This window comes from Centruroides sculpturatus, unplaced genomic scaffold (genome assembly GCF_000671375.1).
Source record: "Centruroides sculpturatus isolate CEXI.00-Female unplaced genomic scaffold, Cexi_2.0 scaffold678, whole genome shotgun sequence".
Lineage (NCBI taxonomy): Eukaryota > Metazoa > Arthropoda > Arachnida > Scorpiones > Buthidae > Centruroides > Centruroides sculpturatus.
The window spans coordinates 99,136-124,180 of NW_019385241.1; the positions used below are offsets into that span (position 1 = coordinate 99,136).

General features: G+C 28.7%; 1 protein-coding gene across 1 annotated transcript in view; it reads left to right on the forward strand.

Annotated features, from left to right (window-relative positions):
- Positions 1-6,090: 6,090 nt before the first annotated feature.
- LOC111636613 (cold shock domain-containing protein E1-like) overlaps positions 6,091-25,045 on the forward strand; it is a 92,917-nt gene continuing 73,962 nt past the window's right edge. The window contains exon 1 of the mRNA XM_023381895.1: positions 6,091-6,159. The gene's annotated coding sequence lies outside the window, so the exon portion shown is untranslated. The remainder of the gene's footprint in view (positions 6,160-25,045) is intronic.

Below are 25,045 nucleotides of genomic sequence, written 5' to 3' on the forward strand. Positions count from 1 at the left end.
TATCATGTAATCTGCTCCTGTATATTTCAATCTTTTCTGCGCAAATCGCCAAAGTTGGTGAATGTACTGGTTTAATAATACTTGCTTCGTCCCATTTGACGATTGAGCCCTCAACTTGCGCCATTTGCGATAGTATTGTGGCGTTAGATCCCTTACTGATATTGTATTTGTGTTCTTTTAATCTGACTCCTAAATTTCTGTTGGTGACACCAATATAACTTTTATTAATGTCTAGTTCACGATTTTCATATGGAATCTTGTATACACCTGCTCTTTTTTCTTTATCTATGCCGTCTTTGTCATTCCTTAATAATCTGTACAGATTAGGAGCTCTCTTGAAAATTAACCTGGACTCTTTGCGGGCTGAAATTTCTTTCATGATGGCTTTTCTCTTTCTATCATACGTGAACTTCGTGATTTTGCCGAAACCGTGGTTTTGCGTTTTAGTTTTATTTGTTTTGTATTTTCTGACCAACGTTGTTATCATATCTTCTTTGTACCCTAGATATCTGGCAATATGCAATATTCTATTAATTTCTTTTTGCCTATCCAACACATTACCGCAATAGAGAAAGGTCCTTTGGATAAGGGCACGGAAGGCAGCCATTTTGTACTGGTAGGGATCATTAGAATGGGACGGAATGTACAGAGGGCTATGCGTCGGTTTTACGTATACATTAGTTGTCAAACGCCCTTCTTTAAATTCAATGTCAATATCTAAAAAATGTATCCGTGAAGCACATTTTTGTTCAATCTTCAACATGAGACCATCATCGTTGCTGTTTATCATGTTGATAAACTCATCAATCTTTNTAATATATTATTTAAACTTGTTAAATTCAAAATCATGGTAATTATTACTGATACTGTATGCATTATAGTTCCTTCCAATTCTTTTGGCATCCTACTACTGATTTTGTTTCAAAGTTTTGTTCCAAGGTTTTAAAGAAGGCCTTGAATTTGGTCTGTATTAGGTTCTCAATTGAATGGCTGGGGATTTGCAATACTTCCTCGTGTCCTTTTACACCCGAATATGGGTCTGTCTGGACTGGCCCTTTTTGTTAACTGTCTCATTAAACAAAAATATAGACTTTACTTACTTTCAATTAAAAGAAAACTGACACGGAAGACATGCTTAGAAGAAGTATTGATAGAGAAATGGAATTTTTCCGGACACCAATTTAAGTGCTTACTTCAATATGGTTATTAATAGTGTGCAATTGTGCAACTGAATTCGTGATATACAAATTTAACCATCAGAACTAAGTTAGCTAGAGGGTTATGTAATATGGACATCTGAATGCTTGCTATTGGTGGTTGAATAATGTTGTCAAAGCCCTTTGGACTTCATGTAAAGATGGGCTTTATAGGAACTATACTTTATAAAAATCTTAAAAATATATTGTAAAATATTGTAATAATACTGTAAAAATAATATATGTAATTGTAATTTCAATTATTTAATGTTTTTATATGTTAACTGGCTATGCAAAGCGGTGCCAGACATGTAATACTTCGGCATTACGTAAATAAAAGAGTTGTGTGTGTGTGTGTGTGTCTAGAGAGAATGCCTTTCAGGAGGTTTTTTAAGGGTAACTGGCCCCTATTCAGGCGTTACAGAGGGAGTTTTATGGGTTTTCTCCCGAAAAACTCCACGTGACCAGCCTGTCCTGGCGAGACGTGAACCCACGACCGAACTCCCAGTGTTTAGGGAACGGGAACTGGTGGGCCTTTTCACGTTTGTAACAGCTAAATAGGGACCGGCTTTCCATAAAAAGCTCTTTTGGAGGCATATTCCTCATGTGTCGCGTTGCCTAAATCGAATAAAATAAGTTATTTACGTTAGCTGATGATATGCTATTTACTATTTAACAGCATATCAACAACTAACGTAATAGCAAGATATCCGCTATTATTTAGGCTACGAGTTCATTGGGCTGCAATTTGAGAAAATTGTAGACCTGTAAATTCCTATTGTCGTCCGCCCATCTGTCTTTCCTTAAACTCGAGAACCGAGTTAAATGAAAGACGAGACGAGATATGGAAACCTAAGGGGCACGAGGCCCCGATTAACTATATACGAACTTCTGATGCAAACCGGAAGTCACGTTATTTCAATTCAAACTTTTCCCCTGAAAGCAGTTAACAGACGACTGGCACAACTCTATTACTAGCAGGAAAGTATGATGTACAGGGGCAAGACACTACTAATTTGAGGTTGAAAGCATATACCGTAGATAAGACGACCTTCAGATAAAATGAGGTATAAATTTTCGTCAAAGTTTTATAGTTTTAGCATATATCTGTCATATAAGAAAACCCCCATACTATCAACGGCCTATGAATTTAGTTTAAATCAGCGATCATCATCTGGATAATAACACTATAGCGTAGACGGAATTATGTCCAATTCGTAATTTCTCGAATGAACAAAATTCTTTTCTTGCATTTGGCAGCATTTCCTTGCTATTGTTGTAAACATTTGCACTGATTCGGGCATTCAGGTTACCTTGACTATTCACAAAAACATCGTATGGGCTATTCCATTTTGTGGACATACACTAGTCTCTACTAGTAAATAATTACAGTTTGTCCGCTTTTTATAATGGTTTTAATTTATATCAATCTAATCTAATTTTTTTTTTTTTTTTTGTATCTGTCCTATAAGACGACCCCGGATTTTGGGGGTCTTTTTTATGATTCAACTATCGTCTTATCTGCGCAGATATACAGTATTTTTAAATTATAAGAAAAATTATTTATTTGATTAAAATTGTAGCCGGGCATCGTGACTATGTCACCATAAATAATTGCTCGTTATATTATTAAAAAGTTTATCTTTTGTAAATTTGCTAATTTATTTTCTTATTTACAAAAATATCGACAAGTATTTTTAAAAATATTTATTAAGTAACATTGAATAATAAGAAAGTACATTTTTATGTATGAAGTATTGATCAATAGCGGATTGTGTTCCTTTAAGGTCCTGCGCGCAATTTTGTTATAAGACCCTTTACCAAAGTGTTTATTTTTTATATTAAAAAGACAATAAAATCCTTAAATAATAAGTTTTTAAGGCTGTTTAAACGTTAGCTAAATTTTTAGTCATATCATCTTTCTGCTATTTAATTTTTGAGGTCCCCTCGAGACGAGGAGGTTCTAGGCTTGCTCCTATTGGGTAATCCAACACTGAGACCTCTAAACTAATAACTGTGTGTATAAAAGGTATGCCTTTACTTAGTATTTTTGCAATTGTTCCTGTACTGTAAACGTTAACACTAGGACATCACCCGACATTGTCGTATCTGGATAGAATTGAGGCGGAGCCGGAAAGAAAAAAGTGATTCCTGCACTTGTTAGGCACAGAAGAGGTGATCATTGTACCTGATGGATGGGAGATGCCACATAGCTATTAAGAGGACTTTAACTATACTCATTATGGGTTTAGCCAGACTTATAAGGGGTGGCTGCATGGTAAATGACGGAATCCGACATATCTGAACAAAATTTCCTGTGAAAAATTCCGAATTTTGACCCGATCTTGAATCTAGTATCCTCAGTTAACGAATCATCAATAATTTATTCTTTAGAGGATATATTTAGAGATTAATTTCTAATATATTTTTTGGATATATTCGATTATTAGAAAAACATGGGAAGAATGACCGATTATATATTGTATACCTGGATCAAATACTGATGAATTTTTTATTATGCGATCTGTATATCTGTTGTTAACTAAATTACAGCCAGTAAAGGTTGTTTATAATTGGTGACTACAATATAAATCTACAGAATGAAAATGAAAGATTTAATATACTAAGCTATATCTAATAGTTAATATGAGAATAAATTATAGTCGATTTCATTTGACAGTACATGAAATTGTACAAACTGAAATGCTAATTAAGGATCATTTTTTCTCTTTCTGTGACTGCAAGACTCGTCCACACAAGAAGAATAGGACATTCTTCTCACGGAATCACGTGTTTATGAATATAAATAATATATTATTTATTTGCGTTGCAAACCCATTGAGACACATGCTAGTCTTTCAGAAGAAACTTTAGCTAATTTAGAATATACATTGACACATTGAATAATAATAATTAGGCAATATGCATTTCGAGTTATTCCTTTCCCCATTGTCTGTTTTTTGCAGGAACGTTCATGGGAAATTCTTCTCTCCCTCATCCTTATCATGAAGAGGACTATTCTTCACATAAGTCAATTTTTTCCGAACTCTCAGAGTGTAAACATCTTTTGTTTAATTTTTTTACATATTCTATTCTTATATTATAATTTACTGTTTTTATTATTACGTTTTTTAAACTTGCCGAAAGATGTTGTAGGAACGTTCACGCACAGATATAACATCACTATACACGAAGATATATATGTTTAATGCTTACTCTAACCTCGCGCTCATTCACATACACGTCAAGCTCCTCACTCAGCATAAGTCAAAAAATGAAATAACCCAAACACTTGCTTCCCACAAATTTAATCCCTGGGTTCTCGTCCCTGGAAGTGGAAACGCTAGTTTTAATGATTAAAACCTGTAAATTAGAGGCAGAAAAGACTCTGGTAATCACAATTTACATTAATTTAACAATTTTGTAAGTTTGCAATGGAATCAATAGTCAATTTATGACGAATTTTTCTGTTTACAAGTAGGAATTTTACTTTAAAAAAGATTTGGAAATTTGGTATGATATAGGCTAAATATATTTGAAAATTAATTTATTATTAAAAGTATAAGTGTTTTTTTTTTCTTTTTGCTATATCAGCGTATAGATCAGACCATAGATGAAAGTGGAAGTATCGGAATAAATAGAAATTAAACCAGAACTGAAAATTGCTGTTATCCAAATTATAAGATACCCCTAAAAAAACATTGTCACCCTGCTTGAATTGGTCTTTCATATATATACATACATATATATATATATATTGTACATAATATTCATATTTAGTGTAAAAATAATTACAATAAATCCAGCATCGTAGTCATGCCAGGGCGTACCAGGGCGGCGCCATGATAATTTTTAAAGCAGGGCTAAGCTCCTCTCCTTTGTAAACATCTTTTTAGACTATGTACCGAGTAAAAAAATTATGAAAATCACTTCTTGCATAGTTGTCCAAATTTTTGCGCTGATTAAGAATATATAGATTAGTTTTGACGCCTTTAAGCTGTTTTGCTCCAAAAAGTTGCGCCTTGCCCGTACAAAATCCCATAGACTGTGGCGATTCAAACTCAGAGATTCGGTTAGCTCCCTGGCACTTTTTAATTTAGGACTACACTTCTAAGTATAACTGAAATGTTTTTAATGGAGAAAATATTTAACGTATAATTGCGAAAAACGTACAACTGAAGAACGTGGAAATGGGGTTCAACTGTATATATAAAATACAGCATTTTTAAAACTCTTTCCACCCTGTGGATACTAAAAGGGCCTCTTTTAGCAAGCCCATTATGGGTTTGGCCAGGCCCATAATGGAGCGGCCGGGTGGTGAGGGACAGGGCCCGATATATCGGGATGGTCCACTCCCCGAAAATTTCCTGGAGATTTTTCGACCCGTTCGGATTCGATCACGGGTCCCTCAAAGCGGTAGGTTGCCACTTTGACTGCTCATCATCCGGCCGTCAATATATAAAGTACAGCTCAAAATTGTCAGGAACGTTTTTACGTCCCGTAAAAAATAAAATAAAATAAAAAGTGGAAACGATGGCACCGGGAATCGAAGAATCATCATGAAATTTTTGTTACGAATAATCTATATTGGAAACTCGTAGAGCGAATGAGCCAGAAGAAACCCTATAGTTAGAATATATAAAGATTAAATTAAAAAAAATATATTAAACAAAAATATTTAAATTTTACTCACTTTTATTTCTGTATCTGTAAAATAAAATTTAAAAATCGGGAAAATATATAATAAACGAAAATATTTGTTTTCAAATCATGTTCGAATATTAAATGAATTAATAAATTAATTTTTATAAGAAGTAAAAGTATATAAAAATAAATTTAATTTGTAAATAGACAAATATTAATAAATAAATATATCAACAAAAACTGACTACTTCGAAAATTTTATTTATTGGCCAAGAGCGACAAAAATGGCGGCATGTCGTCAGTGTCGTGCAGTGTCGAGGTAAGTTTAAATATAATTTTTTCAAATATTTCATTCTTTTTAATGACGTAAACTAAGCGAATAACATGGAAAAAAGAACAAAGAAGTATATTTTATAATTAAATAAAACGTTATTTGTCTATATTTGATAAATATGTTCGTTTATATATTCTACTGTTTAAGCCTAACATCAGCAAAATGTATTTATTTGTAGAAAAAGTTAAGAAATGTTTTTATCGTTTTATTTATTTGTTATTAATTCTAATGTTTTATATTTGTTTTATTGTTTCTTTTATCGTCTTTTAAATAATTTGTGTGACGTATGGAGTGACGAAACACTGAAAGGAGCATTTTTCTTGTATTAATTCTTATAAATTTATAATGCAGAATTTTTACTTGGGAAAAATAAATACCATTATTGAAGCTATTATTGTATAAATTTCGATAATTTATTGAAAGAAAATTGAAATAAATAATTCAATTTTTTCAAATTTCATATTGAAATTTTAATAGAAGTTTACTTTTAGGTAATTTGTGTGTGTACACACGTGTATTACGTATGTATTACAAAAATCACCTAAAAGTAATCTGTACCGAAATTTTTTTAATATTAATAACTTTAAATCTGACTCAAAAAACTGAATATTAATCTAGAAATGCCAAAGAAGCCGAATTTATTTAAGGTCCTTTTATAATTTTTCCGCCATGCTACATCATTACACTCACATCTGATTGTATGGCCTCTTACCATTATTTAAAAATTGATGTACAAATTTTTATTTGCTTCTTGAACACTGTTCTTAATCTGAGGACGATAGTTTAAAGGTATTGAAAACGTTTATTTGTTAAATTCTTGTGTATTTTGCTGGAGTTATGGTTTCTTTGGTGTTCCTAACAGCTTTAAATTTATTTTTACAGTAATTCATGTCTTCAATACACTTTCCATTTATCATGTTGCTCTTTGTAGGATCAAAGGAGAAATTTTGAAGGTTAAACCTCACCTAAAATTTCTGATTTTTTTTATAGTGAGTTTTTTATTTACTGAAGTTACTTCTATACCGATTAAACATCTTTGAAATGCTACACATTGATACATTAGATGAAAAACTATTACATTTTTATTAATAACTTTAATAGCAAATAAATTTTACTTATTTGAATCATTCTTAAAAATTTGTAATGCCAATAATTTATATTCAAAATAAGTGATCTTTATTCAAGTTTGAGTTGTAAATTCCACTGAAGATGAGTATTAACTTGAAAATATTTTTCATATAAATTATGTTGTCATATATTCTTTTTATAAAAATATGATTTAATTGCTTAAAAATACTGAAGTAAACTTTACAAAATTTTTAAGTGTAATAAATTTATGAAGTGCTTAGGCTTGTTGTGAAGTCTTACAATTCTAATGTTAATTGTTAATGTGCTAGTTGTATATTGAACCCACAATTATAGAAAATCAGCAATAAAGTTAACATTTTTCTTAAAATTTGTTACTTCTAAAACTAATTCATCAGAAAATAAAAAGCAGACTTTCTTAAGTGTCAGTATATATTACAGAACTTTCTAATATTCTCCAGTTTATGTTATTCTATGAAATAGTTATTAAAATATATAGTATTAGTTAATAAATATACCAACTTACAGTATCATGAATTAGTAATTAGTAATGTGAACTAACTTTGTTGTGCTATTACCCAGTGACATTTTGTACAATAATATGGTTCTTGTATATAACATTTACTGATTGTGGACTTACATTGCATTGATTGAATCAGTTTGGAATATAAAATTATCAGAATCATCACATTATTTCAACCTGTATGTAAAATATTGAGACATATCATATCACTAAAAGGCCTTATTTTTCATTAAATAAGATTAGCTAATTTTAAGCTTTACTTATCTAGTTTGAAGGTGACGTTTTAGTGAAGAAAAGAAAGAAATTGATTAAAATTTTCTATAATTGAGATTAATTTTTAACATTTTAAAAATACTTGATGGATTGGAGAAAAACAAAAATCAAAAAAATGAAATAAGCTGCTATGAACATTGATTGATTCTAATTTTACTGAACTGAAAGTAATCATGAAATAGAATTTTTTTTAACTTTCTCCATCCTGTGAGCACTTTTTAGCAAGCCCATTATGGTTTTATTCAGGCCCACAATGGCATACCCAGATGATGAGGAACTGGCTCTGACATGCCCAGAAGGACCACCCCTTGAAAAATTCTTGAGGTTTTTCAACCCTGAATTCAGTCCTGGGTCCTATGGAGCAGTGGGCTGCAACTTTAACTGCTCAGCTATCCATTCATATGAAACAGAATTTAGTAAAATGTTAAGAAATTTCATATTTTTTTATAAATGCAATTTAGATGTAATCAGAGATGATGAATTCTTTGGTACTGCAAACTTGTTTGTTAGTGAATTACTATGCTGGAATTATCAACTCCTAATTATCATCAGATTCAAATAAAATTTTGTAATAATGATAAAGATATGAATTATTTTTTACTTATGGATTGCGTAAATGTACTATACCTGACAAAAGTTGTAGTTATCTGTCATTTTTTTAAAACTGACATAGGAAAATAAGGTTAATAAAAACAACTTGCTAGTTCTTTCAAAGAAATTTTATACAAATAAGCATATTAGCAAATTTATGAAATAATAATATAGATAATTTAATTGGTCGAGTCTACTCCATCAAAATTAAATGATGGGTGACCACAAATTATTTTTTAAAGTACATTATTGTTACAGCTAAAGTTTGATTTTTATTCTAACATTTTTTCTCCTTGCTTTTCAAGTTATGTGGTTTACAGTTTTATATTTTATTCGTAAATGGTACAAAAAAGATCAATTGCAAAATGCACCATCAGAAACATTATATTTTTTATAAATTTGGAAAAATTAACAAAAATTTCCTAGGATGAATGGTCCTCCTTGATTTCTATTCCTTTGTACAACAGCAGGAAATAACAATTCTTGCAGTGGAGTAGACCTTTATCTGGAGGCTACTTCCCCATCTTGGCATGCAAAATGGTAAGTTACAAAATATACTTTAGTGGTGGCAAAAAGCAAAGGGACAGAAAGCAAGGACACCATTACAGTTTGTCCATAGGAAATTTTTGTTAATTTTTCCAAATTTATAGTTGTTGTCCCAGCAGTAAATTTTATTAAATTATATTTTTTATTGATACTAATAGAAATAATGTAAGAAATTCAATGCACTGTTATGAAATTTAGTACTGTCAACCTTTTGTATCCACAAACTACTCATCTGCAGATTGAAAATATTTGAAAAACATTTCAAAAAGCAAAACTTTAATTTGCTTGTACTTTATCCTATGCTTTTTCTGTGTATTACTCTTCCAGGTCATCAAATAAAAGCAAGATGTAAGGGGATGTCCATAAATTACATCCATATTTTTCTTGAAATGTTTACTCCCTCCCTTCATTGCCCCAGTTTGTCCAAGTTTCCATCCCCCTCTTTGGATGTTCAACAAAACTCATTCTCCTTTTAATTAAAATCTTTATCACTTTATGAATAATAAAATGCATAAACTATATAAAATTTAATGAAATAAATCTGGCATCCGTTGAAGTTCAACCTCCCTTATCCGACTTGTCATAACCATTTCCATCCTGTCCAGTGTGAATGTCATTTATGGACAGCCCCTAAGTGTTGAAAGAAAGAGTTACATTGTTGCTGATGTGTGTCGTGTAGACTTAAATGGTCTGTAATGAGCATGTATAGCTTTTTCCTTGTCATTATTCTTTAACAATACAGTATAACAACTATTTACTTATTAGGTAGTATTAGTAATCTGCAGATGATTTAAAGGATGTGTGTATGTTTTATGCATACATTCTACTATTTGTTAAAAGGGACTTCAGCATCTGCATGTTTTGGTAGCTTTGGAGGGGCTTGAAACCAATTCTATGTTTATACTGTTCTTCTATTATTTTTTTTATTAATAATGTCTTTTGCATTAGTGATGACAAATAATCCAGCTTTTTATGATTTTTTTTAAATTTCTTAGCATAAGCAGATAATGAAAGAAATACTACTGAAGTTCACTATTTTAGCTATTGAAGAGCTTGAGTGAGTTCAATTGTCTTCTATGAAAAATTTTTAGATTTTAAACAGTGAATCATATTCTCTTTCACACGAGAGAGGATTCTTTACAATTTTCTTGTTATTTTTCAATACAGTAGGACTCCTATTTCTTACTTTCTCAGAAACTAGCAAATTTCAGCCTAAAATTGAGACAAAATAGGGATTTGGGAAAATGATAAAACTCAACAATGATGAATAAAATTAATATTTATGCATAGTAATCTCTTCTATTACTTCTGCAACATAAAAATTTAATTGTAACATATTTAAATTTACATTATACTAGAGGCTGAAAATGAGTGAAATGACAACAATAATAATGTTAATCACAAACAAAAGACAATAGTTTTTTGTAAAAATATTGAAGAGTACAAATAAAAATTTTTTCTTCATAATCTGTCTTTTCACAGTCACCATTGACAATTCAAAATGTAAAATTTCACTTACAGTGATGACCTTTTATTAGAGACTGTGCCTCTGCAATAACATGTAAATTGCTTAAAAACATCTGGTGATGGATATCATAAATCAAAACATATAGTTCAATAAAATATGACTGCTGGCAATTTACATTTTTACAATGTAAATTACTGGCAGCTATTTTTTATTGAACAACAGTTTATTATGCAACTTCATAATAATTTGATTGAATGTATACACATTAACATAACAATGTAACAATATCACATTCTTTACAATATTTGACTCCATAATATAAACTGAAGAATAAACATTTTTATTTACAAATTTTTCAGGATATTAGCTCCCTTCATTAAATTCCATTGTTATACAGATTAGAACACACAGTAGTTAAGTTCTCATATAACTGTTTTTTATGTGTAGTTTTTATGCTATATATCTACTCTTATTTAGTTTTATTTCTTTTATTTGATTTTATTTTCTAATCCTAAGAAAATATATTGCTTATTTTATTTAATTAGACAAGCTGCTCTATCAAACATGTATTTAAATTTTAAAAGCAAAAATGGTTCTAGAAAAACACTGTTCTAGTTTGTATAATAGTGATAATATGCAATATGATGATGGGAACTAATATTCCAAAAAATGTCTAATTCATAAATAAAAACAATTAATCAGACTGAAAATTTTTTAGCATCAATACTATTCAGGTAACAATATCAATTATTGATATTCATTGTACAGTGATTTAGAATGTAAATGTAAATGCACATCAGTCTTTAATCTAGTCTTCTTTTGCTTGTATAACAGTGCAGCAAGCAAAAAATTTGGATACAAAAATCATCTAACATCTTGTGAATATTAAAAGTGAAAGTGAGTTTGGGTGTGCAGTTTTAAAACTTGCTGCTTAAAGTTAAAGTCTAAAGTCTATTGTTTTTATGCAACAGTAGGAGTCAGGACAATTAAAAATGAACATAAAATTGGAGTAAATTTTAAAATTATTTATCACAATTACAGATGGAAATACATTGTTTATGATGTAAGATTTCCTCCCGTTTAACAATTGAACCCAAATACATAAAATAAAAGATAAAAATACAATTAAAGCATGTAAAAAAGCAAAAATGGAGAAACATTAAAACAGAATTCTACTGTATTTATATTTTAAAGCTGAAAAATATAAAAAATTATCATTCTTATTTTAATATTTCTCCATTAAAAGCATAGATTCAAAGCCTACTTTGAATATGATATAGAGCAGGCCTGCTAACCTGCGGCCCTCGTGTGGCCTGTCATGTTAAATTATGTGGCCCGCTAAGCGATATTATATATCTATTAAAAGTTTTGTTTCCCATTATGTGTATACCAAAATGATTAAATAAATGAAAATTTGCATGTGTCATTGTTATAATGCACAAGTGCAAGTACAAATTCTTGGCATAACAATAAAATCTTATTCATTTTGTTTTACTTTTTTTAAAGCATGTTTGCCTAAATTGTGGCCCACAAAACAATTTGGGTTGGTCAGGCCTGATATAGAGCAATACCTTCTGTTAGACTTGTGATTAACCATTCAAAATCAGTGTCTATAATAGAGATATCTGAAGATTTCAAATGAATGAATCAGATAATCTATGGTCTGTTTTCTTGGAAAAAAAGATACAAAATAAATAAACTGACAAATTTGAATAATATCCATTTCATAATTTTATGGTAAACTATGTTTTATTAATGATTTATCATTTTATTAATAATTTTGTATGAAAGAACCCTTTCTTTTTCTTTAAGATGTTAATACTTTTAGTGATAACATTTTTATAATATAGTAGAATCTACTTACTGTAATCATAGATATTGTTATCAGCTTTTTAATATGATAATTAGCATATTCTAAAACATATAAGTTCAAATGTACTTATAAAATTTTGCTTATTGCAATCAATTTTTTTTATTTAGTTAGTATAGTTATATATACTGACATGGCAGAAAAATGGAAACACTTCCAATGCACAGTACTTGTCACTACTGCAAATTTTGAGTTATCTATTTGTGCTGATTTTGCAACATAGGCTATATAAGCAGGAGTAAATTGACCTAAAGGTTCTTGATAAAGGGTAAAAAAAAAATGAATGAATAACTTTGATTATGGATGTATAGTAAGTGCAAAACAGATGGGATGCTCTCTATGTGAAATAACTGCTGTATTTAGATCTCTCTTTTCAACCTCTGTCAAGGATTTACAATAATACTATAATAACATCTGGAAAAAAGCTGCCCCACACAATACCTATAGGTGAAAAGTCCATGTTGATGTTCAAGGTCTTTGTTGCCTGTTACAGATTGTAAACAACAACCATCAGACTGCATTAATTCAGATCACAATCAATTTTAATGCTGGTGCATCTGTGGCTACCAGTTAACTCACTTTGCAAAGATATGAGTCATGTTGAGATTTGTGTGTCTGGGGGGCAGTTGTTAAACTTGTATGGCCCATGTGCCTTTGCTAATAGCTCATCACCATTTCACAAAATTACTCTGAGAAGGCCCGTCTTTAGGTATGGGCTTACCAGACCTGGGCCTAGGTTCCTCCTAACATTTGAGACTTGAAATATGCAAAATTGAATAGAAGAACAAGTAATAAAATTATTATAAACAGTAAACAATCAAAAGATATGTTTGATAAATTTTATTAAACATAAATATAACAATATGTTTAGCAGAGAGAGCTAATTTAAAAATTTATGAACATTAACTCTTCATTATGAATTCCTTAAGGGGAGGCCCCTTAAGGAATTCATAATGAAGAGTTAATGTTCATAAATTTTTAAATTAGCTCTTCTTGGCCCAGGACCAAAGATGGGCCAGACTGAGCTAGAAAACATTATCACTTGACAACTAAAAACAGTCTTAAAATTGGACTATTTTGATTTTTTGATGATTTTAGAAAAGTTCAGTTTACATGGCCATACCTCATCAGAATAAACTTTTGTATTCTTAAGAAAGAATATAAAAGCAACACCAAAAATAAATTGTCATCATACATTAATTGTATTAAAAATGATGTTATAGCATGAAATCTAATAATAGTTTCAATTTTTGTAATGCACATATTTTCAGACATAAAAATTGTACTTATTGTAATAAATATATAATTAATTCATAAAATGTCTTTAAAATAAGTAAATATGCTCTGAGTAATTTTATTTAAACTTTATTAATTAAATTTGTTCTGCATGAAATATATTTGAATGATATATTCTGGATTGTTAATTCTTTCAGGTTTATGCAGTGATACAAGTATTATTTCCTTCAGATTGGCATATGATGGTTATTTTCTTTTCTTTCTTTGTTTTCACATACTGTAATTTCCTCTATGCATGAATTAATTGTACAACTGATAAGTTTTTGTATTCAAAGATATTAAATTTTGAAAAGAGTATGCTTGAAGAGTTGGTTCTTTTTGGAATTCCAAGTACATTTAATTCAGAGTTTTTGGTTCTAGAACAGGATGAAAAAGAAAGACACCTTGAGGAGAATAGCAACTTATGGATACCATAACTCTTGTTTAAAGTCTGTAGTAATCTATCCTGATATTTCTGTCTGTGGAATTTAACAATACTGTATAAAGGAGTAAGGAATATTTTGCTTTATGTTGTGACATTTTTATTGTGTTCTTGTTTGGTTATTCAGATTCATTGTAGCTACATGTCTTCCTGTTTGTGATTGTGTGATCAATTTCATAGTTCATTGTGTAGGTTGTGAGAAATTCAGAAGCAACTCTTGCACTAACCATTCTGGAGAATAGATGAATTATTACTATGCTAATTTTGTAAAAAATTCAAAAACTTATTTGCTAAGTAAATAGAAGTATGTCACTTTTTAGTCACTTTTATTAGATTTTGTCCCTTGCCATATTTTAAGCAATCATTACCAGTCTTCATCAGTATATTAATTAAATGTTAATTGTTTTAATCATTACTTGTTTGTAGTATAGTAGTTAAATTGATGACATTTCTAACTTCAATTACATGCTAGCTGATGGTATCACCAAAAAAACTACAGACATATAACAATGGATTAATTATATTTCATTAATAACAAAAATTTTATTAATTATAGTTATTAAGTTATACATTTTTTTTTGTTTTAATGTCCTTTTAATGTCAGAATCAATGAAACCAGGATTTTCACTAATTGTAATCTTATTTATTTACACTGTTTAAACTTATCTGTTGGTTATCATCAGTATAAATGACTTCCAAAATAATTTCAGTAAGTGGATTCTATTGTACTAGTTTATTTTATAGGTTTTGGAAGTAATTATTTAACCAATCTGATATCAATAGACTTTTTTCCTGTCATATTTAATGGTTGTTTTTTACCCCTAAATATATTTAATTTGCTGCAACACATTTTGGGCTATTCAATTTTCAATTCAAAAGATTTTTTTTTATAAAATGGATATGACTAGTCAATGCTTATGCTTTTGTTTGAACTATGAATAAAATGCATTGTCTAAGTTCATTGTTTTAAGCTTCAGTTAAATAGGCATTTTTAAACTGATCTTTCATTCTAGTGGCTTCAACATATGGCTGATAACACTCAATTGTTATCTGTCAGTTATTGATATCAGTCTTAACCTGTGCTTTAATCATTAGTCATCTTAATTTTTATTTTCTCAATTACAGTAGACTTCTGTATTTCAATTACATGCTAGCTAGCTATTAACTACTCAGCAGTGACCGACGGATATATCCGTCAAGGGCGATTGTGTGGCATTGGTGAAGGATGGATATATCTGCAAAATTCTTTTGCAGATATTGCCAAAAACTACCGCGAAAAAAATCACATAAAAAAGGAATTATGTAACAATAAAAAAAGACTTTTTTTTATTAGACATAACTGTTTACAAAATCTTTTTCCGAAACAGTAATTAGAAAAAAAACGCATGGAAAAATACTTTAAACAATTTCCTGTTTATTCTCCACTACATAGGTATATCACCATATCTGACTAACACACTGCTGAAAGGTTAAAGACAGCATCTCAAAAAAAGGAGAAAGAAAACTGAATGAATTATTATAAGTGATGATCATTATAATTAATAAATCTTCAAGTTATAAACTTTTGTTTTAAAATGTCCTATTTGTCAGTTACTTAAACCAGAATAACCACTAATTATAGTTTTATTTACTTACTCCACTTAATGTTATTGGATGATTCATTATCAATACAGATAATTTTTAAACTGAATATAAAAAACAGACTCTACTGTACTTTGAATTTTATCTCCATTGTGATCAAATTTATATTTTTTGCTGAACAGTTTTCTACTTTTTTAATGTTCATAAAGAAAAGTTTGAAAAACTACTAGCATAAATTTTTAATAGTACAGTGGTACCTCAGGATCGAACACCCCAGCATACAAAATTTTCAGGATATGACATGAAATTTGAACATATTTTTGCTCCACGATACGAACAAAAACTCACCATACGACGTTACATTAGTTCGCAGCACCATTTTTTATTCACTTCTGTTCATTGGTCTCGGTCTGCGTGTTTGCTTTGTCGTGGAAGGATCTCGCTCGATAAAGGAAATCTTGAGGTATTATCAGAAAGTGACTGATTTTACTGAAGGGAAACATCCCAAAAGGTTCATACTGGCTGTATTGCTGCTCAGAGTAATGACATTTCCCTAAGTAATTTTAGAAACATTTTAAAAAGTAGGCAAAGCCAGTTTCTATTTGGATAGATATTTTACCAAGCTACCTCTATCCAGTGAAATTGCTGGTGGAAGTGAAGGAAAGAAAGCAAAAAGCAGTGAATAAAACATTTAAAAAATATATATATGGAACAGAAAAGTTAAAAAATAGTGTTAAGTTATTTTTAAGTTATTGTTACATTATGTTATGTAAGTTAAGTTTTAGTATCATTTCCCTTCTCCCTTTCTTCTGCCATCGGTTTTACACCTCCACCGTCATCTATCCTCAAAGGTAAAGTGCAAATAAAACTACATTTTTTTAATCAATTATTATTCTATTATGGTTATTTATACATTTACAACTACAAAATGCATTTTTCAGTGTTTTCCTTACTATAGTTATTTTTTTAAATGTACTAATTAGCTTTAATGTGAATGTGTTTTTCGTGTTGGAATGAATTATTTGGTTTTACATGTAATCGTATGGGAGGAAAATGATTAACCTTACAACATTTTCATGATACTATCTCAGTTTCGGAATGGATTAATTTCGTATTCTGAGGTGCCACTTTATCTCTCCCAGTTGGAATAATTTTTGTAAATAAATCTCTAAAATTTACTTTAAATTCCAAGCAAACAGTGTTTTATTATTTTAAATATTTTTGACCAGCTTAACTAATCAACTTCAGATGAAAAAAGGAATAGGACAAACTATCATTGATTCATTTGGAAATGAACATAGGTTATCTTTAAAGTTGTTCCAAAATGTTTAAACATTCATAAGTTCAGAAATTTTTCAATCTGAAATTGAATAGCATTTACATACATTTAAAAAAAATCTGTTCTAAACAATTAGAATCAAATTTAAAAGTTAATTAACATTAACAAGTATAGTTCCTTTATGATGATAGTTCCACATTACACCATCTTGTACATTGCCCTCAATGCATTGAAATTAGATGGAAAACAGATTGGTTAAGCTAGTCAAAAATTCATGAAGTAATAATATACTGTTTGCTGAAAATTTAAGAAGTAGAGTTTTTTTTATAAATTTTGTTTGATGTAGTACAATTTTTTTTAGTTTGGAAACCAAATTGAACTTTTTAGTGTAAGAAATCATTTTTTATGAGCATGTTTAAGATAAGACATTTTAAATTTTATTCAAATAACAACAAATATTGTTAAACAACGTATGTACAATAAATTCACTAATAATGTAATTGTATTATGTCAATAAATTAGCATTAATCCATGTTACTTGCAACACTTTTAGTAAAGTAAATTATTGAAACAGTATAAAAATTGATTTGAAGAGTTTTGGCAGATTTGATTAGTTTTTTTTTCAAAGTATTTTTAGGAATGTATCCATATTATAATACTTCTTTTGAGTGTGCCAAAGTGGATTTTGAAAAATCATGTGTGGAAGAATACTAATGAAAATGCCACAATCATCAAATAACAGTGATGTGGACCAATTATCTATTGGTCCAGATAAGAATTTCTTCAAAATTATTATTTTTGGTTATTAAGCTACTAACAACAGATTAATTAAACCAAAAACAATTATTTTTGGTTTAATCTGTTGTTAGTAACTTAATCCTTACATTATACATTAAAAGTCAAAATAAACTAACTTTTAAGTTTAAATTTAATTTTAAATTTTATGTTAAGTTAAAGACATATAAAATTGCTTGAAAGACTTGTAATATGTTTTAATTTTTTTGTTTTATTACGGTATAAGAATTTCCAAATATTTCTATTATATTCTGTGGTTCAAAGCCACAAAATGCGTCAGAATTCTTGAAATGTAAACAAAGTTCTTTATTTGGAACAAACTGATACATAAAAATAAAATTCAAATGTTTTCAAGATCATTGGCTCATCTTCAAGGTAAATTTACTATGAAAACTTCAATGTTTTCAAAACAAATTATAAACAACATTCAAGATGAGATAAATTAATAATAATAAAATTCATAGTACTAAATTATTTGTATATAATGCCAATAAGATTAATGAAAATATATTAATTTTTAATATGTTTACATTAAAAAATCGTCTTTGCATAAACAGAAATTATTTAAAAAAATAAAATATATTAAAAGAAATTTAAATAATGAATTTGAAATATAAGTTAATTTTTCTCAGAATTTAAATATTAAAAATAAATGTTTAATTTCCTGCAACATGAATTATACTCTGTACTGTATTAATAAAATGTATTAGTATGAGATGTAAAAATATTTTCACTTTGAATATAATTTATTAATAATTTGATTTTTAATTCAAAAATATGTAGAGGGAATATTGAATAAACTATGAAATTATTCAAAATTTTTATTTCACTTTTGATAAATTAGTGAAAGATTTTCTAGTAAGAAAATATATTATCAATTAATTTGCATGGAAGAGAATCATTTTGTATTAATTATTCATGTGTTAAAATGAAGTATATAGATTTTCTCAATTTTTTTTTAATATTTTAAATTGAAACTTTATTGATTTTTGTAAAAAGACATAATTTAAAGTACTTTTTGAACTAAATTATTTTCTTTGACCAAATATTTTACAATTTCTATTTTAAGTTTTATCTAATATTCTATATTTTTCTGATTATAGTTTTGATATAAGAATATAGAATAAGAAAACAATTTATAGTTAGTTTGGAATAAAAAGTCTGATAAATAATTTTTTTTCTTATGAAGTGTTTGTAGTAAATTCATACTTAGTTTGCCTATCATTATTAGTAATATTGTATTTTTAAAATAAATGAAAGGCTAGTTTAACTGTTAAAACAATTTTAATGTCCCACTGTTATTTTGATTATAATCCCAAACAATTTTTTGTGAGAATAGTTTATTACAGTATATATATATTAATTTTTTAGGATAGAAACTAATGATTGCTTACTTTTAATTACTTTTAATTAATTAAATGCTTCTATTTGGTTTACCATATAAACTTCTATCAATACATCCAAAGAACACTAGGATGAAATCAACACATACCTTGAACCTGTTACTTGTGTGAGTAATATGACAGATAAATATATCGCAAGCGTTTTCAAACATTAACTATCGCCTGAAGAAGAACTATTAATGTTTGAAAACATTTGCAATATATTTATCCGTTATATCACCCACACCGGTAACAGGTTCAAGGTATGTGTTGTGTACCATATACTTAAAATTAATATTTTGAATATCTTTTATATCATTGGTATTGAGAAAAAATTTATTGTATGAGAGAGAATAGTCAATAACTATTACGTTTTGTTTGCAATACTTTTAGATAAATTGAAGTTAATTTAGAAAAGGAATGATTTGCTAATCTTATTTCTTCTCCAGCTTATTAGTTACTGCTGCAGATTGCCTTCTTCCACTTTACCTTGTCTTTTGCCTGATTCCAATGAATTTCAAGAGCTTCCATATCCTCAAGCACACAATCAAACCATCATTTTTTTGGCCCATCTCTTCTCTTTCTAGGAGGTTCCAGCTTCATAAGTTTTACAGCATAACTTAATCTAAAGGTTTCCTCTCTTCATGTCTGAACCACCATAATCTTGCCTGTCTAATTTTCTTAGCAATTTTCTCAAGAAGGTCCTTCTTGATCCTGTTACTTCTTGTCACTCTGCACAACTATCTCAACAATCTTTGGCTTATTCACATCTTACTTAGTCATTTGCTAATCTTATGTGTATGCTATAAAAGTAGCACGCACATAAGATCAGCGTAAAGCTGTAACAGATGATTAAATTGTAGTTTCTTTTCCATAATAAATGTTTAATTTTTGGTTTAAAGTTATTAAAAGATTGGTGCTGTAGTCAGTGGACTACAGGACAGTTTGAAAACTAAGTTGATAAATTTAATTAATTATACTAATTTGTCAGTATATGTAATTATGTTACAGGATAGAATTTAACAGTACAATAATACTTAATACTTCAACAAAGTTAGAATGTTTTATGAATTTGTAATACAATGCGATATTTTTATCTGTTAGTAGCTTAGATTGTGTTGAACAAAGCTTAGTGGAGGAGAGTACCAGAAAAACAATATCTGTACCGCTTGCAAAATTATCTATAGTATTTTTTGTATCCTGATATCTCTATACCTGGGATATACTTGTATATGATGGAAGAATATCCTTCTCCAAAACTCTAAAAGCAATTAATTGTCATAGAATATTAGAGAAAAATATGAACTATTAAATTGAAAGAATTGAATAATGTCATTTTTCAAAGTTTGCATCAGTCATTGTTTTATCACTTAGAAAAATATTTAGGATTATCTTCTTGTTGAAATAGTATTTATCAATACAAAGGTGAACGAGCTTGTACATTTGTTGAAATTTGTAATATTTTTACATTATGTATTTATGTATAGGATATTGAAAGATTCCTAAATCAAAAATAATGTTTTAAAAAATTGTTAAAAATATTAATTACTGCATAATAGCTAATATTACATAATATTGCTAGGTAAACATAATAGCTATGACTGTTTACTTATTTTTATCAGCCTAAATCTATATTTTGGCTGATAAAAATATTTCAGTATTTCTAATTACACTGCTTTTTCAGTTAGGAAATTATTTTTATTGCTTAATTAAAAAAAATTTATTAAAAATTACTTTATAATGAAGTTAGATTCAAAGTGCAATATTTTATTTATCTTTAATATTTGCAGACATGTTATGAAGTGTCAGTTTGAGAAATTGCATAATATACTAATAAGCACTTTCTTACTTAATAAATCATTGCTTCTGTAAAATTCTTAAGAAATTTTGTCATACTTATTTCTAAACAAAAAGTATCTGATAACAGTTATGTACTACTGAATGTTAACATTATCAGTATTCCAGTAAATACAATATTATCAGTAAACATGATAGGATCATCAAATGATGAATATGATATTGTACAGTATTTACTATATTATTGCAGGGTATGTTATCATACCTAATACGTTATTATTATAAGTTAAGAAAATATTTTGACATGCATGTTAAATATCAAACAAGTTTAATTTTGAGTTTGTAATTTTGTTAGAATACAATTTTATAGTTTTATACAAATTGATAAATCTTTTTAATTTAAAAAAAAATTTAGTCAAAATAAGCCAAATGATTGCTGGATTAATTGGACTAATTTACTGCTACTATTAATAATTAAATACTGAGTAATTTGGTAGTATTGTATTGGGCTTTGAGATGTTTATATATATAAACATGCCAGGGTAAAGTGTAGCTGGCTAAATGTTATTTGAGAAAATTATAAGCTGTGGATGCTGAAGTCATCCCCATTTAGTACCATAAGTAACCGAGAATGGTTATATCTAAATTAAACGTGTTTGAAAGTGGAGGATTAGACCAGTGTTCCACAACCGGTGTGCCGCGGCACACTGATGTACCGTCACATAGTGAAAGGTGTGACGTGAACGTTTACATATTCTGTTAATTTCAAATTTTATTTATATATTTTTATCACAGTTGTGTTTCTTATGTATGTATGTTGTATGTTCTTATGTATGTGTGTTGTTGTGTTTCTTATTTTATCTTTTGTATGTATTTCATTCTCTGCCGCAACACTGATGAAATAAGATGATGTTTGTTTATTCTTTATTACAAGCCACCCATTTTTATGTATTCTAATAAATTATATGTAAAGAAAATTTGCTCACAGGTGTTGGTATCTGTTTAATAACAATAATAATAGGTTAGTGGCATTATGTAATTCCATTAATAGTATCATATCATACGTTTTTGAGGGGAATAACATTTTGGTGTGCCGCAAGTAGAAAAAGGTTGCGGAACACTGGATTAGACGGAAGTCTGGGTGGCATAACTGACAACATATTCACATGGCGAGTGGCAGTTATGGGTTTGAGTCCCTCTCCAGACTGATTCTTTTCTTCTACAGTTTTCTAAATTAGTTAATAAATATTAATTTAATTATAATTATTAAATTTAATAAGTGATGGTACCTAATGCCTATCTCTAGTACCAAATTACTCAGTATTTAATTAATAATTAGTAGTGGTAAGGAAGCCTGGCTAATTAATCTGGCAATTGTTTGGCTGATAAAATATCATGCTTTGAGATGTTTATATATGTTAGTTTGTTAAATTTTAAAGTTAGACATCACAATATTGTAATATCTACAGTAGTTATCTTGTAATATTTTATAGATTATTTATAAAGCTTTGTGATTTTAAAACTGCAATATTTCAGTTTTGTATGAGATAAAAATACTCAGAAATGCATTGGAAAGATAATTTATTTTAATTTTAATTAAGATTTTATATAACCTCCATTATTATTAATATAAAGAGTAATATAATTTTGTATTTCTATAAATATATTCCCCAATCATTTTTTCATTATAACATTAATTGCATTTGTCATATTGGTACAGAGAGCATTTGAAAAGCAAGACTTTAAAGAGTAAATATTAATTTGTGTGACTTATTAAATCAATTAATAGCAGCTACACATTCTTTGAATGTATATGTTTTGTAACATTTGATGTTCAATATTCCATTGCTTTTAAAGGTTTTAATTTAGTGTGATCTAAAAATCTGAAAGCACTTGCTAATGTCAATTAAAGTAGCATGTTCTGATTGTATAAAGGTGTAGTTTGTACTTTTTACATAATCAGTTGCTTCTTTGAGTGCTTATAAAGGGGAATTAACCACTCATTTCAAATTAACAGGGAGCATGAATTTTATTACATAATTTTACAATACTTTATCATGGTTTTTCCTGTCAGTATTGGTCTCATCAAAAGCTTACTATGCATAATCATTATTAGCATTTAGCATGAAAGGATGTCAAACAAGCAGAATAGATTCATTGTGTTGGGTAAAATTATGATGGTTTTTATATACTTCTTATACCAGACTTAACATTTCTCACCATTTAGCAATTATGCATTCACTTAAGTTAGACAAGGAGTCATTGCAAGATAGAGATAAGGCAAGCATTTATATTATATGCTTATGTAAGCAAATTAATGATTTTTATTATGTGGGCTTTACTTAGATAACTCTACAGAAATGTGTTCAGGAGTATACAGACTCCATTAGTAAGAATTCCCAACCATGCACTATGTTAATGCAGTGAGCCCTATTTAAAGATATGCTTGTTTGCTGGAAAAGTCTCCTGATCATTAGGCAATAGTTAGATAATACCTCCATCAGAATGGTGAAACAATTTTACGTTCACCTTGTTTTTTGGTACTAACATTATAAATGTCCAAGACTCACTAATTCTGGACTGCAGATGGGCTAGATGTATGTACTTTATTGGCTTTTATCAGAAAACTCTAGCTTCTTAGATGTAATAGCAAGCCTTTCTGCATTCTTCCTGTGTATGAATGAGGTATTTGTAAGACATTTTAGGCACTTTTTCCTCATATATACAGTAGAGCGTCGATTTTCCGAAAGTCAATCATCCGAAAGAATTCCAGTTTGCAAATTTAAATTTTCGCCAGTGCTGTGGCGCTTCAAACTTTGGTTATGTCTTGGGCTACTCAAATATTTTATGTTTTTGATAGTAAATTAACATCTGAAGTATAATTTTTTATTATTTTTATATTTTTCAATATATTTATTTTGTTTGTACAAAATAAAAAAATAATTTTTAACGATACAATAGTCTTTGTTAGGCTTAACATCGACGAAAATTCAACGCGAAGCGACATGCAACGGAGAAAAATTTCGACATCGGATACGTTAAACTATTTTTTCGTACGTAAATCAGTTATCCGAAATATCACTTATCCGGACAACCCCAGTCCCCAATTGATTCGGAAAATCGACGCTCTACTGTAATTGCTATGTGATTGGATTAGTTGAACTGTTTTTAGGTTTATTATGCTCATATATTTATTGACCCATTTATTGTAATGTTTACATGTATTTTTTACTTTTGAATTTATTGAATTATTTGCTAATATAAAATTTTTCACTATTTGTTCTGATGTAGACAGTTAATGGTAGTTATCATATTCAAATTTGTTGAGGATGTTCTAATATAAGAATGAAAATGTTTCTATTAAAGTTTTTGCTTTGGTTTCTGGAAATAAGCACTTTTATTGAAATTTAAAAATTTAAATTTAAAAGATTTTATAAATTCAAAAATTAAGTTTTAGATTTAAACTTTTTTGTAAAATATTTAACCCTGGATGTAAAATTAATGGATGTTGGATTTTAATTAAATTCAAATTTAAAGAATTAGTTTTAAGTTTAAAATTCAATATGACTTGTTTAAGAAGGCCATAGAAGGCTGCACATTACGCTCCAAAAGGCCACAGGTTCCCCACCCCTTTTCTGGTTTAAACCAAATAAACTGCTGAATTATCAGGCTGTAATATGGCTATGTACTTAATTAAATACTGTACTAAATAATTTGTCTAGAGGTAGACAATTATATAATGTTGCCATCTTGTACAATTAAGTACATAGCCATATTGTAGCCCAATAATTTGGCAGATTGTTTAGCTTTACATTTAAATATGGTGCCAAGTTTTACTAATTGTAATTAATTACATTAAAAGTTATTAATAACACACTATAAATAATGAGTTATGTTAATTCCTAAAGAAGAGTAAATTCATATAACATTTATGGCTTAAATATGTTTAATAAATGTTTTTGC